Consider the following 13935-nt stretch of genomic DNA (forward strand, 5'->3'; position numbering starts at 1 on the left):
GCCTCTTTATATATATTCTATTGTTTTAAAAATAGTATTCCTCTATTCTAGCCACGAATAGTAAGTTTCAATATTTTTTGAACATTTTCCAGAGAAGGAAGGAGTTGGCTTCACACATTATTGATTTTTTTCATATTTAATATATTTAAACAAATGTTAAACAATTAAATGTTGACAAGCATTGCTTTATCCAAATCCATATTTAAGGCATCCCAGACCACAATATCTCATAATAAAGTACAGCCAGGTCTAAACTGACTTAAAGAAAAATTACCATAAGATGGAGCTTATCAAATTAGTTTTATTCTTATTTTCAAGTGAATATTGTCAGCCCCCTCTCTGTTCTAACCTGATCTCAGTTTTTCCTGATGGACAATCATAATTCCTCAGGCTGTTCTGACTCCCAGTGCTAAGGACAGACAGGCAGGAGGGTGTTTCACATCCACCCAGAAGCTCAGGGGCACGTAGAGATTGCTGTGTTGTCCCATGCCATGGGTGATAGCACCAGATTGTGCTCACGTTGTAGCCAGGATGTTCTCTGGTCCCCCAGTGCTGGATATGTCTGACCATTGTCCTAGAAACTGAGTCCTGACACTCCAGCCAGCTGACTAGAATACACTCCCAGCACCAATTAAATGATGCAATTTATGAACGTGGGTGCCAATGCTTCCCTCCTGTGTGCAGCAAAGAGCTTCCCTTATATCTCCCTGTTAAGGGAAAGTGGGCTTGGTTAAACAAAGGCAATTGTCCTCAGAGAGCCTTTTGGAGAGAAGTTTTTCAGTGAAAGAGAGCGATAGGAAGCCTCCCTAGATGCCAGGTGCACGTGTGTGCACACACACACACACACACCAGGCTCACTCAAGATAGGGAGTGATGTTTCTCTCAAACATTCCTTTCCATCTTGAGTTCACATCCCTGGCTCACAGAGGGGTGCTGTGCCAGTATCTCCAAAGCTTTGAAGCTTTCATTAAATATGAAAAAAAAAAATCAGTGAGCGAAGCCAACTCCTTCTTTCCATGGAAAATGTTCAAACAAATTTTTTTGAAACATGACTAGATACTAGAATAAAAAATGTATTATTAAACAATGGATTTCTTTTGCATCCATGGGACATGATACCCCATGTTGGCTTATTTAGCTTTGCTTGCTGCTTCCTCTGTCTTTGTTCTTTCTTTCCCTGTGTGGAAGGAATATTTGATATAGCAGGTTACATTTGATCCCCTCTCTGATTCCACACTGATCTATCCATTCCACACCCCCAGACTACGTACTGATGCTTAATATCCTTCCAAACTCCAGAAAGACATTAGCAACAACAGGGTGCCTTCCCTCACCTTGCATGGTCCTAATTGTGTTTCCTAATTAACTGTGATCACACAGTTTTGTTTTGTTTTTAACTGTATAATGGCATTTATCAGAAAGGGTCAGAATTGTCGACTTGCACATCTTTCTCTCCTATTAGAACAAGAACTTCTTAAAAGCAGAGCCAATGACTTCTTCATTTTTGTAGAGCCATTGAATCAATCAGACTGCAAATTTCTCCCTTCACTATCCTCGCTCTCCAAGGCCCACATCTCTCCCTAAACTGTACTATTGACTACTTCTCAGGCCCCCACACTGGGCCTGCTCTTTGGGTCCAGTGTGCTGGGAGACCTGCATCATGAGTATCACCTTGAACTTCTTGCTGGGAAAAGTCCTGGTAAATTACCTGGAGACAGCAGAGGGTTTGTTAGACTTCAAGAGTCACCTGCCTGGTTCCAAATACTTGTTGTCTCTAGGCCATTGCATTACTTGGAAAAAGAGCTTGCCACTTGACAGTTATGCTATTGCAAGAGAGCTTGCTCTTCTGGGCTCTTTTAGGTTCCTGAGTTCCATTTGCCTTTGGGGTCCTACGTTGTAAGTTCCTTTCTCCTTTCCTTCTACCATCTCTCTGTTGATGTCCTTGTCTCCATGACACCCTTTCCTAATACTTCACAGCTGTGTCCTCGGCTGGAGTGCACAGCTGGGGGCAAGCAGCAGCAGGTTTTTATTTGTTTAATTGTTTGTTTTGAACAGCTAGAATAATTTGTTAAATGGCCCCTCTGTGCATCTGTCTCTCATGTATATGCAAAGATGTGGTGTGACTTCTGCTGAATCTATGCAAGGCATGAACTTTCAGAAATATGAGATTCTCAAATGAAGGAAATGTACAATTATAGACATTTAGTGACCCTTTTTGCTTTGAGGAAACCTGACATTTTAGGGTTACTTAAGTTGTTATGTAAAGATAACAGTGTTCAGTGTTCCCTCAGCTTACCCCATAGGGCACCGGCCTGGCTCCTTTCTGGATATGCCAGAAAGGAACTTTGGCTCTTGCTCAGCCAAAGTGAACATGGGGCAGACCAGAAGCAGGGAGAAATTAGTGCTCCAAGGGTGACACTTCAGCAGTGATAAATTTTCAAGCTCTTTTGTATCTCAAAAGAAATTTTGAGGTATTTTCTACAGTTTAAAAGAAGGGCCCTAGTAGGATTGAGCCCCAACTGTCCAAAGCAGTGACCTCACTCACTGTCTATACACTTTTCTCCTTTCCTGTTATCAGGAACTAAATCCCCAACTAAATTTGCACTCAAACCCTTGTCTCCTGATCTGCTTTTAATAAGCCAAAATTATCCAAATTTGTCCAGATGTATAGGAAAGGGCAAAGACCTATGCACTCTAACTAACCACTCACTTTTCATCGTTCAGTAGGTTGTGGTCCAGAATTGTGAATTTTATTTTTAAGGAAAAGCGGTCAAATTTATTGTGCCCCTCTGCATGTGCTATGGACTATGCCAGCTGTTTTATACACACTGTTTGTTTACTCCTAATGGTACTTTCTTCATGGAGTCAATGTAAGAATTAAAGTATCTAGTCATTATTTTTATTATCATTATTTAAAATGGAGGCTCAAAGAGGTGGACTATGTTTCTCAAAGCATTGGATAAGAAATTCAAACGTAGTTTTGTTTAATTCCAAAGTTCACCATACTCTCCACTCCGCTTCAATGATGGCCCAATCCATCCATGAGTATTGAAAAGAGCAATTTAATTTACAAATGCAAATGCTTTTCCTTTGAATTATCAAATACATTCCTAGGGTCCCCTCCAGCATTACAATAATTCCTCATTTAAATAGGCTAGTGCCCTCACATGAATCATCACGCAATATGTTTTTCTTTAAGATTTCCACCATAAAAGAGCAGCCTTCACCAAATCCTCCACTGCCAGGGATATCTTTTAAAATGTCAAATCTCTAAGAGAAGAAAATAGATCCATCTCTATTTCTGCCTCCTATCCTAACAAAATCCAATTATGGTAGCAATAACTGCTCATCTGCTTACTATCAAGATCAGTCAGTACTGGACTTTCAAGATGACAGATGACTCAGGTGATCCAAATTACCCTTAGAACAGGGCCTACCTTTCTGGCAAACTTTGAATAATTATGCTGGAGGTGTTGCATTTTCTATTAAAACTCAACTGCGTTTTCATTTTTCATCTGACAACAACACAACAAATTGATCTGATACAATGATCCTAATGAGTTCTTTTTTTCACACAGTGGTAGTAAATTTTTAATTCCTATTCAGGGACTCTGCTAGGGGAGAGGAGTTAATACTCTATCTTTGATCCAAGAGATCCCTCTCCTCTGTAGGATTGCTGTCCTTGATTAAACCCAAGACTTTCTGAGGAGAAGAATATATACCTAGATAGCCTTGGCATTTAGCCTTGGGATCATAGTGATGTTGATACTTAAAAATTAATTTTCATTACAAAAATAATAATGACTTGTTAAAGAACACCTGGAAATATAGATTGTTGAAAGTAATAATTGATGGAATGGGAAGGGGTCTAATCACCTATAAACCCCATTACCAAAACGTATTTCCTTAGAACAATCTGACATGCTACTGCATTTTAGTAATAAAAAAATTGCTATGTATTCAATTTTATATTTTGATTCTTTAACTCAACCTTATACCATAAATATTTTTGTTATCTATTCTTCAAAACATCATTTTCAAGGTATTTGTAGGATTTAATTAAGAAGAGAAACACAGTTTACTCAATGATGAGCCTATGTTTGGATATTTTGGTAGTTGCCAATTTGGGGGTATTATAAACATAATGATGTGATTTTTTTGTATTTAGAATTATATTATTAGAATCAAATCTTCAAAATATAATTATTATATCAAAGGCATAAACAGGTTTCACTTCTTGATAACTATTGCCAACTTCACAACCATATGTGTATATATTCAAACTCAACTCTTGGCAAAATTTGGAAATTGCCAGCTTGTCTGTTTTTGCCAATATGTTGCCCTTTCTCTCTTCATTTCCTACTTGACCCAGTTCCTCACCTTGCCCCACTTGCCTATTGATCCCAGACATATTACTATTTCCTCCTCCATACCCACTTTCCTATGGGATGCTTATCCTGATTCTTTTACTAGTCTTGCATGTCTTTCCCTTGAAAATCTGCTCTTCTCAGGTATTTATGGTTACATGCTCTCAGGTATTACTCTTGTTGTTTATTTCCATTTTAACAAATACTCTTATATCTTAACCCAAAGAAATAAGAAATGTGGGCACTGCACACCTTGTGGTCAAAACCATAGAAAAGAAGTTTAGGACAAAAATCTGATGGTGCCATTTATATTATACTACATAAAAAGTTGCCCAATCTGCCTATTGATTATGAGATATAACTTTTTTAATAGGTCAGTTTTGATGAATGTTGACATTTTCTCAGGGTGTCTCTTCTCATGGGTGCACAGGAGTAGCATATAAGCTAATGAAAATTCTGATTCTCCAGGTGGGAGACTGGAAGGTACACTGTACAACATTATCGGTCTTTTTCTCTTTGTAGTTTGTCAATAACAGTCAATGACTGGCATGGCTGTGAAATTATCTGAACTGGCTTTAATTCATAATGTTCTATTGTTGGACTTCTAAGCTTGCTGAAATGTCAGGAAACCAGTGGTGGCTATTAATATTTTCTTAGCAACAACTCATTTCTTGTATTCCTCAACATGAAGAAGAAAATAACAGGAAAATACTGAATCAACCATTAAGATTTGTTATTATGCTATTCCCAACACTAGAAAGGAAAAAAAAAGAACACTAATATGTTAGGGTAAATTTCAGACCATAATATTTGTCAGTTAGACTATGATTAGAAATGATTTCCTGTCTTTTCCCCGCTCTAAACTGCTTCTAGATCAATGTACGGTCTGAAATGTTAATAAATGATACGGAAGGCCATATTCAACTGTAAATCATGCCATTAAAGATGGAACATCCTGTGCTTATCTGATCTGGTTGCTAAGTACCCAGTCTTTATGACTCAGGGGCCCACAAAGATCTGCGGTGCCAGCTGCTGTTTGAGATAGCAAATGGGGAAACAGCAATACCAACCTGTTGGCAATGGAAGAGGAGGACACTGGCCCAGGATTTTAAGGTGGTTCTAAGGAGTTGAGGAAGACTTATTCAACATTGGGATATTATGGGGGGACAGCCCAGTCAGAAACCATCTAGAAATGGTCTTGAGCTAGCAAATGATATTTCAGGCACAAAACATTCATGATCTCCCCATGCTGTACTACTACATTTTTTCCCTCCTGAATGCCAGCCAGCATTTATTTACATAGAACCCAAAATGAATAAGTTATTTCACTTGTCATATTTTTTCATATAGAAAAATAATATACACGTTGTTGCACCAAAGACGGGGGACCATAGTGGTCAGTTTGGATCTAGAGCAGGCGTCCTCAAACTACGGCAGTTTGCTGTCGCTACCTGTCCTGCTTTGCAGCCGACTCGTCCTGGGCCCACAGTGCGCACTCTCCAATGGTCTGAGGGCCAGTGAACTGGCCCCCTGTTTAAAAAGTTTGAGGACCCCTGATCTAGAGCCTTGGTTCACAACCAGTAACCTGCTATGTGACCTCAAGCTGAATGGTAAGCTATCTATGCCTCAGTTTCTCACTGTAAAATAGGCTTTCTCATGAGTGAGGATTAAACAAGATAAAGTATGGAAAGCAGGTGACCTGTATCAGGGTCATAATATATATTCATCAATGTTAGCTATTACCAGTATTCCTTTCTGGAGGTTCACAAGCAATTGATCTCAACTCTGAGTATTTTCTATTTAATTCAGTTTTGTCTCCCTAAATTCAGTCAGGAAGATTATATGGAAGATACTATGTGTATTTACCATATTTAAGAACTTGTGCTTTAAGAATGACATGCTCATTAATATTTTCCAATTTTATCAGGGAGATTTGAACATGAGCAGCTAATTTTCAGTTACTTAAAAAGGATAGTTTCAGAGCTAACAGCTGTGTTTCCAGTCATATAGAGCTGAATTTAAATCCCTAATTTTCCACTTATCACAAGGATAAATCGCTTCATTTCTTTGTGCTTCAGTTTCCTCATCTGAAAAAATAAGGATGATAATGGTACATACCTTATCGTATCTTTTGAAAAATGCATGAAATAATTTATCTAAGTGGCATAAGGTATGGAACCTGGAATATAATAAACCCGTCACAAATGTTAGCTGTTTTTATATTAAGAATTCAAGAGGTGGGGGTGGTTAAATAATTAAAAATATTTTTAAAAACTGCTTTTCACTTTTCTTTTAAACTCTTTATCAACTGAAGGATTTAGCAACATAAAGCCATCACATCTTTCATCAATCTACAATTATTTTTATCACTTTAGATTCTCACCTATTAGACTTACTATAAGAGAGTCCCATTTTGGGATGAGCTAATGTAAAAAGTAGTAAATATTGATCAAACTAAAAATGTTTATAGTGTTATCCAAATTGTTACATAATTGCTATTATATTCAATATCATCAATATATAATCACCCAAACATTTATAAACTCACTTTTCAGTTTTTTTCTTTACCAATATATCAGGTTTTTGTGAGGAGGTCTGAACTCTTATTACCTACTAGCTTTTTCTGCTTCTAAACATCTTTAATTCTTTCAATTCTTGCAGGAAGGAATAAACTATGACTTTTCCAGGTGAATTCTACTTATAAAATGGTATCTACTCCAATGTTTCTGGCTTGTTCATTGCTCAAGCTACTGAATTTTCATTTCATATTCCCTCTGTATTTTTAAATCCAAGTTTCTGCTGATATAAAATTATCAAGAAACTATGGGCCTCCTGTGTCTGTCACAGGAATTCACTCCATTAGACAAGAGCTCCTCTACAAATCTATCCCAGATAATCCCATCTCAATGTTTAATAACTACTGAAATGCCTAGGTGGGAGAATCTATAAATCATACATTTACTCTTCAAATAGCTTTTCATGTGCCTAGAGATTGAGGCTTTTTGCAATATGAATGGGCTGAGAGCTTCCTAACCCATCAGTCCTGGGTACTTTCTGTTTAATGGTTCTTTTCTGCATTTACTTCTTTCATCTTATATTTTACTGCGGGCAGGAAAAAGACATAAAAAAGGTCATACCGTCAATGCATTGTTTGGAAATTTCATCAGTGAAATGTCCAATTCCATCATTTACAAACTCTGCCTTCCACAAGACTGCAGGACACAATCCTGCTAATTTTTCTGCCACTATGTAACAAGAATCCTCTTTCTTTCAGTTTTCAGTGACGTGTCCCCCGTCTCCTTCCCACACCCTCACCAGCAGTCATTGGCATTCATATTTGTACTTGATCTGTTTAAGGTAATCTAGGCAATTTTCTATCATCCTCAAAATTTTTCCAGACTCTTCCCACTGCTCAATTCTAAGCCATTTTCAAATTTTTATATGTTTATCTTAGCAACACTCCACACTCAAGTTTTCTATTGCTACTATAGCACATGACCACAAAGTTAGTGGCTGAAACAAATTATCTTACAGTTTTGTTTGTCAGACGTCTGACTTAGGTCTTACTGGGCTAAAATCAATATATCAGCAGGGCTGTGTTCCTTTATAGAGGCTTTAGTGGAAAACCTGTTTTCTTGCTTTTTCCAGCTTCTAGAGGCTTTTGTAATTCCTTGGCCCGAGGTTCCTTTTCTCCATCTTCAAAGTCAGCAATGGAGAATGAGTGCTTCCTCACACTGCGTTACTGTGACTTTGCTTCTGTCCTCGTATCTTCTCTGACTCTGACTCTTCTGCCTTCCTCTTCTGCATTTAAGAAGACTTTGTGATTCCATTGGGCCCACCTGGGTAAGCCAGGCTACTCTCCCTATCTCAGGTCAGCTGATTAGCAACCCTAATCTCATTAATCTCATCTGCAACCTTAATTTTCCTACACCATGTATGTAACCTAACATATCTACCATTTCTGAGCATTAGGACATGGATATCTTTGGAAGGAGGGTCATTATTTTGCCTACCATAGCCCTTATTCTATCAAATTTCAAGTCATGAATGCCCTAACTTTTTAGACCTGCCTGGAGGTCCAATAAAATTTTTTTAATTGGCAGTTGAGGGCTCCAAAGACATCTCCCCATATTTAAGTCTCTCCTCTCCAATCTCTGTTTGGTTTCCTGGAACATGTAGTCTTTGTCTATTTTAGACATGTTTCATAGTATTAACAATAGCTCTGTGTGTGTGTGTGTGTGTGTGTGTGTGTGTGTGTGTGTGTGTGTGTGTGTGTAATTACAGAGTTTAGGAAAACGTTAGAGGGAGGAATTACAAAGCTAATTTTGGCTAGCAATCAGACTGAAATTTCTGATCCTTTAGAGAGACACACTTACTGAATTTCTTGAAAGGTCAACCCTCAGTGATTGTTGCATCTAATATAAGTGAATCTAAAGTATTGTTTTACAATGATCCAAATCCTTTCTCTCTAAAGATTGATGCTATACTTAGGTTTCTCTTTGTCACTGTAACTTTTCCCTCTGCTCCTAGGCAAATGATGAATATTATTGTAATTTTGCTAGTTTAAGAGATAAGAGAGATTATTTTTTCTTAAAATATTCCTATTTCTCTTTGGCTTTACCCTTCTTGAAGCACTTAAAAACACATGAATTGAAACATTTAAAAATGCAGTAATAATATTTAAAAATGACCTGTAATGCAAAAGTTCATAAGTTCAGACTGTGCTAGGTTCAAAATGCTTGATAGTCAACTGGAACCAAATTTGGCATAAAAGTGTTAGTGATTTAGCCACGATTGCCCACTTATTTCCGCCAAATTCAATTTTGTTTATGTGTTCTGACATAGTACAGTATATTATGAATAGATTTAGTCATGTTGAAGATAATGATTAAATGAAAGAATCATAATATTTACTATGTGTTTGAATAATGTCATGAACGCATCATGTGAGCCAGAACTTATTTCTTAATTGCCTAAGCTTTAAGAAATAACTCGACCCTCTAATCTACTAGTTCATGGTTAGGTGTATCCCTCACGGGACACCAAATTGGTTTGTACTAGTGTCTGTGCAAGCTTTTCCCTTCTTGCCTAATCCTAACAGCAAGTCCATTTACATTCTGTAAGCATGTCACATTCTCCTTTTAAGCATCTTTTAAAAAATCTCACCAATGTGAAGAAATATATGAGCATTCATCATGCAATTTTGGATTTTCCCTGTACCTATACTTGAAAGAGTTTGAAGCATTAAGACTTATCTTAATAAATTGCAGGTGGCTGCTGTTGAAAGACTTTTTCTGCTGGGCCTAGATTAATAAAGTGCAACAGTATTTTGATTTTATAATCACATCCATTTGCATTCCTAGGATGGAGATGCTGTCTGTTTTCTATCCTTACTCTCTTAGCATGTTGATTTGTTTTGATTATTGATGGCAACTCATTTCTCTCTTGCCTGTTTATATTTGCATGGAAATCAAGAAAGAGAGCCTTGAGGGCTTTATACTAGAGGCATTTAATCTTGGTGCTTGCAGACTCATGGCAGTCACTTTGAGAAAATGCTTATCATTTCTATTCTTGAGTTTCCTCTTTCCCCTCACTATTAAACTCCTACCCATCTTAAATTTATCAAAATGACCCACTGCAGTTTTACATTCCTCATGGACTGGAGGGAGTAGAAAATCCTTAATCTATAAATAAATTTTGCTGCCACATAACCACTGGTAAACTTGTAAATAAAAACACTGGAAATACAATAGTGGCTTTCAAAACCGAATGTGTAATACCCGAGACTTTTAGAGTTTTTGAGGATTGGATGATAAAATTGGTCTCCTTACCACACTGGAACGTTGGAGCTTTCAAGTTAATTATTTTGTACCAAAGGATATTGTTTAGGAGTTTTAGAACTGCTTCATTGATTTTAGCCAAAATGTATTTTCTGTAACTCAAAAAGTGTCTAGATACTGGAGATCTGAGTCAGGATGAGAAATTCTAGTTTGATGTTCTTTTGTTTGTTTGTTTTTTCATTATTATTACAGACTATTACAGGGCTACAAACATTTTGGTTACATGAATTACTTTGCACACTTTGAGTCCAAGTGGTAAGTGTCTCCATCACCGAGATAGTGTGCACTGTACCTGTTAGGTGTGAATTTACCCTTCCCCTCCTCCGCCTCCCACCTGCTTGATTTCCATTGAATTTTACTACAATATGTGCACATGAGTGTTGATCAATTCTTTCCAATTTAGTAGTGACTGCATGTAGTGCTTGTTTTTTCATTCTTGTGATACTTCAATTAAAATTATGGTCTCTACTTCCATCCAGGTTGTTACAAAAGGTATTAGTTCACCATTTTTCTTTATGCCTGAGTAGTACCCCATTGTATACACATACCACACTTTATTAATCCACTCATGTATTGACGGGCACTTGGGTTGTTTCCACATCTTTGCGATTGTGAATTGTGCTGCTAGAAACATTTGAATGTGTCTTTTTTATAAAATGTCTTTTTTCCCTTTGGGTAAATACCCAGTAGTGGGATTGCTTGATCAAAGGGTAGGTCTACTTTTAGTTCTTTGAGGTATCAGCATACTACTTTCTACAGAGGTTGTACTAGTTTGCAGTCCCACCAACGGTGTATAAACGTTCCTTTCACTCCACATCCACAAATCTATTGTTTGGGACTTTTTTATAAAAGCCATTCTCACTGTAGTTAGGTGGGATCTCATTGTGGTTTTGATTTGCAATCTGGCAGTCTGCAGTGGGCCTTGCTTCTCTCCCTTCCCCCCTTTTCCATGGTGTCTCCCTGGTATCTGCTGGCAACCAGGAGCTCAAGTCAGCCAAGCTTCCCCAGGACTCTGCTGCAGGCCAGGAGGTTCCCAGACCAGGTTCCTGGCCTGAGCTGAGAATGCAGCCCTCCCATGGAGGAAGGGGTTCCCCACGAGCATACCACAGCTAAGATCCACACTGTACTCTCTCCCCAGATCTGCACACACAGGCTCCCTCACTTCCTGAGACCAAGAAGATCAATCTCCGACCATGCCAGGGACAAGTGTGCTGGTCCTGACTCACCCACAGGGTGCCCGAGCAGAAACAATGTCCCTCTACCTCAGCACATGCCCTGCTCTGATGGAGCCACTGGCCGAGCAGCACTAAGGAGGGCTGGTGAGCAGGGAGCTCACAGACTAATTGCCCCTCAGTCTGTTACAGGTCTCCTAAAAGAAAGGCTTGGATCCCACTCTCTGTGGAAGCCTCTGTGTGGTGGCTCAATTGTCTGTCTTGGCAGCCATGGGTGGGGAAGGGCAAGGGGGAGAAAGAGTCTGTATGGAGGAATGCTAGCACTCTGGTCATCTCCAGTCCTCTCTCTGGGAAGCTGTCTGCCCAGAACGTCCAGACTCTGGAGTCACACAGATCACCTGGGACCCACTGGACCCCTGTGGCTCCTGCAGTCTGGGCTAGAGTTGGGAAATATACATGTGGAACATGAACAAGATGAAACCTGAGGAGTTGAATTCCCCTGGGGAGGACAAGGCACATGGTGGGCAGAGAAGCAATATGGCACCTGCGATCCCAGCTTGGGTGTATGGGGTGAGAAGTGGGTCAGGGTGGCTGGGAGCCTAGTGCCCTGTCCACAAGAAACTCCCAGCTCACTGGTAGCTGCAGCCTCTGGACTCAGGTGGGCATTAAGTCTCTCCAGCAGCTTGGGAACCCACCAACTATCAGAGACAGGAAGGTGGGAGGAACAAACCTCTCCCATCTGTCCTTCTTACTGGACTCCAAGCCTCTTGGGGTTGATCCTTACCAATATCTTGCTCCTTCTTTTTCTGCTCCACAACTTCTTCCCATGGAGTCTCTTGAAGGTTCTGGCACCCTTCCTTCAGACCCATATCTCAATGTTCTTTAAAACAGAGAAGAATTTTGGATTTTCCCCTTGAATAGAAATGCATATGGGGAGAATCTAGTCTAGCTCCTTAAAATAGAATTCCATGTTGACTGAACAGTGCAGTTACCACAATTTGGTTCATTTGTTAATCTTAACCAGATTAATAATAATAATGATGAAAACCTATGTTGCTAAAAATAGATTTTACATAGTTGTCAAACAAATATCACTAGATATTGACTCAACTGTATTAATATATTAACTAATATTAATATGTAAGTCTAAGACTGTAGCTTTAGGATCATGCATTTATAGAAACACCTACACTAAGATAAATAAATAAAGAAGAAAATCATGTTCTTTGTGGCTTCTTTTTTGAAATCCTTAAACGTCAACAGTCAAATGATCTCAGGGCCAAAATTTAGAAAGAAAAATACATTAGTATCAAAGGAATTGTCCATAATATTGATCTGTAGTTCTATAGAAGACTTTATTTATTTCATCTATAATGGGGAAAACCAATAGTTAGTTTGGTACAAAGTAATTAACTGGATACTCCAGTGATTTACATTGGTTCTTTGAACCACAAAGTGAAAGATTATATGATTGAGAAGCTGATGAATGACCACTGGCAATGAATTATTTTACAAACTATTTTTATTGCACCCTTGTTATACACAAGGGGGCATATTCAGTACTAGGAAAAATATAGAGATTAATAATATCAAGATATGATAATCAAAATCTCTAAAAATAACTCTAAATAAAGGTAAGGGGAACTATTTAACATGGCACTGCAGTACAGATTTCATGACATGGGCCTATATCAAAGTACTGAAATAGTGGGGGCAACAAGTTTGTAGGAATCTTAGAAGAGAAGGTACAGTCCAATTAAAAGGTTAATTTTAGACTTCAATCCAATAGTAGCATGTTGGTGTTAAAAAACACTGCCTGAAGTTGAGTTATATAACAGATATTCAATTCTGGCAGGAAAATGGTGAGACCAGCACTATCCTAAAAGGTAGTGGAAATGTAAACCCATTAAAACATAATATCAAAACCGTTTCTGGAAAGCAATTTATGAACATATATTGAGATTCTTGACACAATTTATATTCTTGGATTTAATAATTCTCTTCTGGGAATACAGTGTCATGAAATAAACTGAAATGGTCAAAGATTTATGTATAAAATTCTTTGAGGCCATTATGATATTATTTATGGTTTGGAAAAGTTGGAAACAACATAAATATTGAACAGTTAGAGAGTGGTTAAATAAATTATGTCACATTCCTTTACTGAAATGTTATTAATTTACTAAATAACATGTACTTAAAAATGAACCAACAAAATAAAAATGCTCAAAATATGAGTAAAAAAGAAACATTATGAAACCATATATTTAGTGTGATCTCAATTTTACAAAATATACACTGGGAAAAATATACCAAAATTTTAAAGGGTTCTATCATAGACTGAATCCCTAGAGACAGACTTTGCCTGCACAAATTTTTTTTTGGGGGGGGAGTGCTCTCTGAGATACACCTGCATGAAAGTGACAGAGCAGGATTGGGCTGAGGGAAAAGTTGACCTGCAATGTGATTGCAATGGATTCAGACAATCCTACAGGTGTTCTGGAACTGGAAAGGTCCTTCAGAGTGTTTCCAAATTTAGACAATGGAGCCAGATCT

The sequence above is a fragment of the Microcebus murinus genome, chromosome 8 (assembly GCF_040939455.1).
Source record: "Microcebus murinus isolate Inina chromosome 8, M.murinus_Inina_mat1.0, whole genome shotgun sequence".
NCBI lineage: Eukaryota > Metazoa > Chordata > Mammalia > Primates > Cheirogaleidae > Microcebus > Microcebus murinus.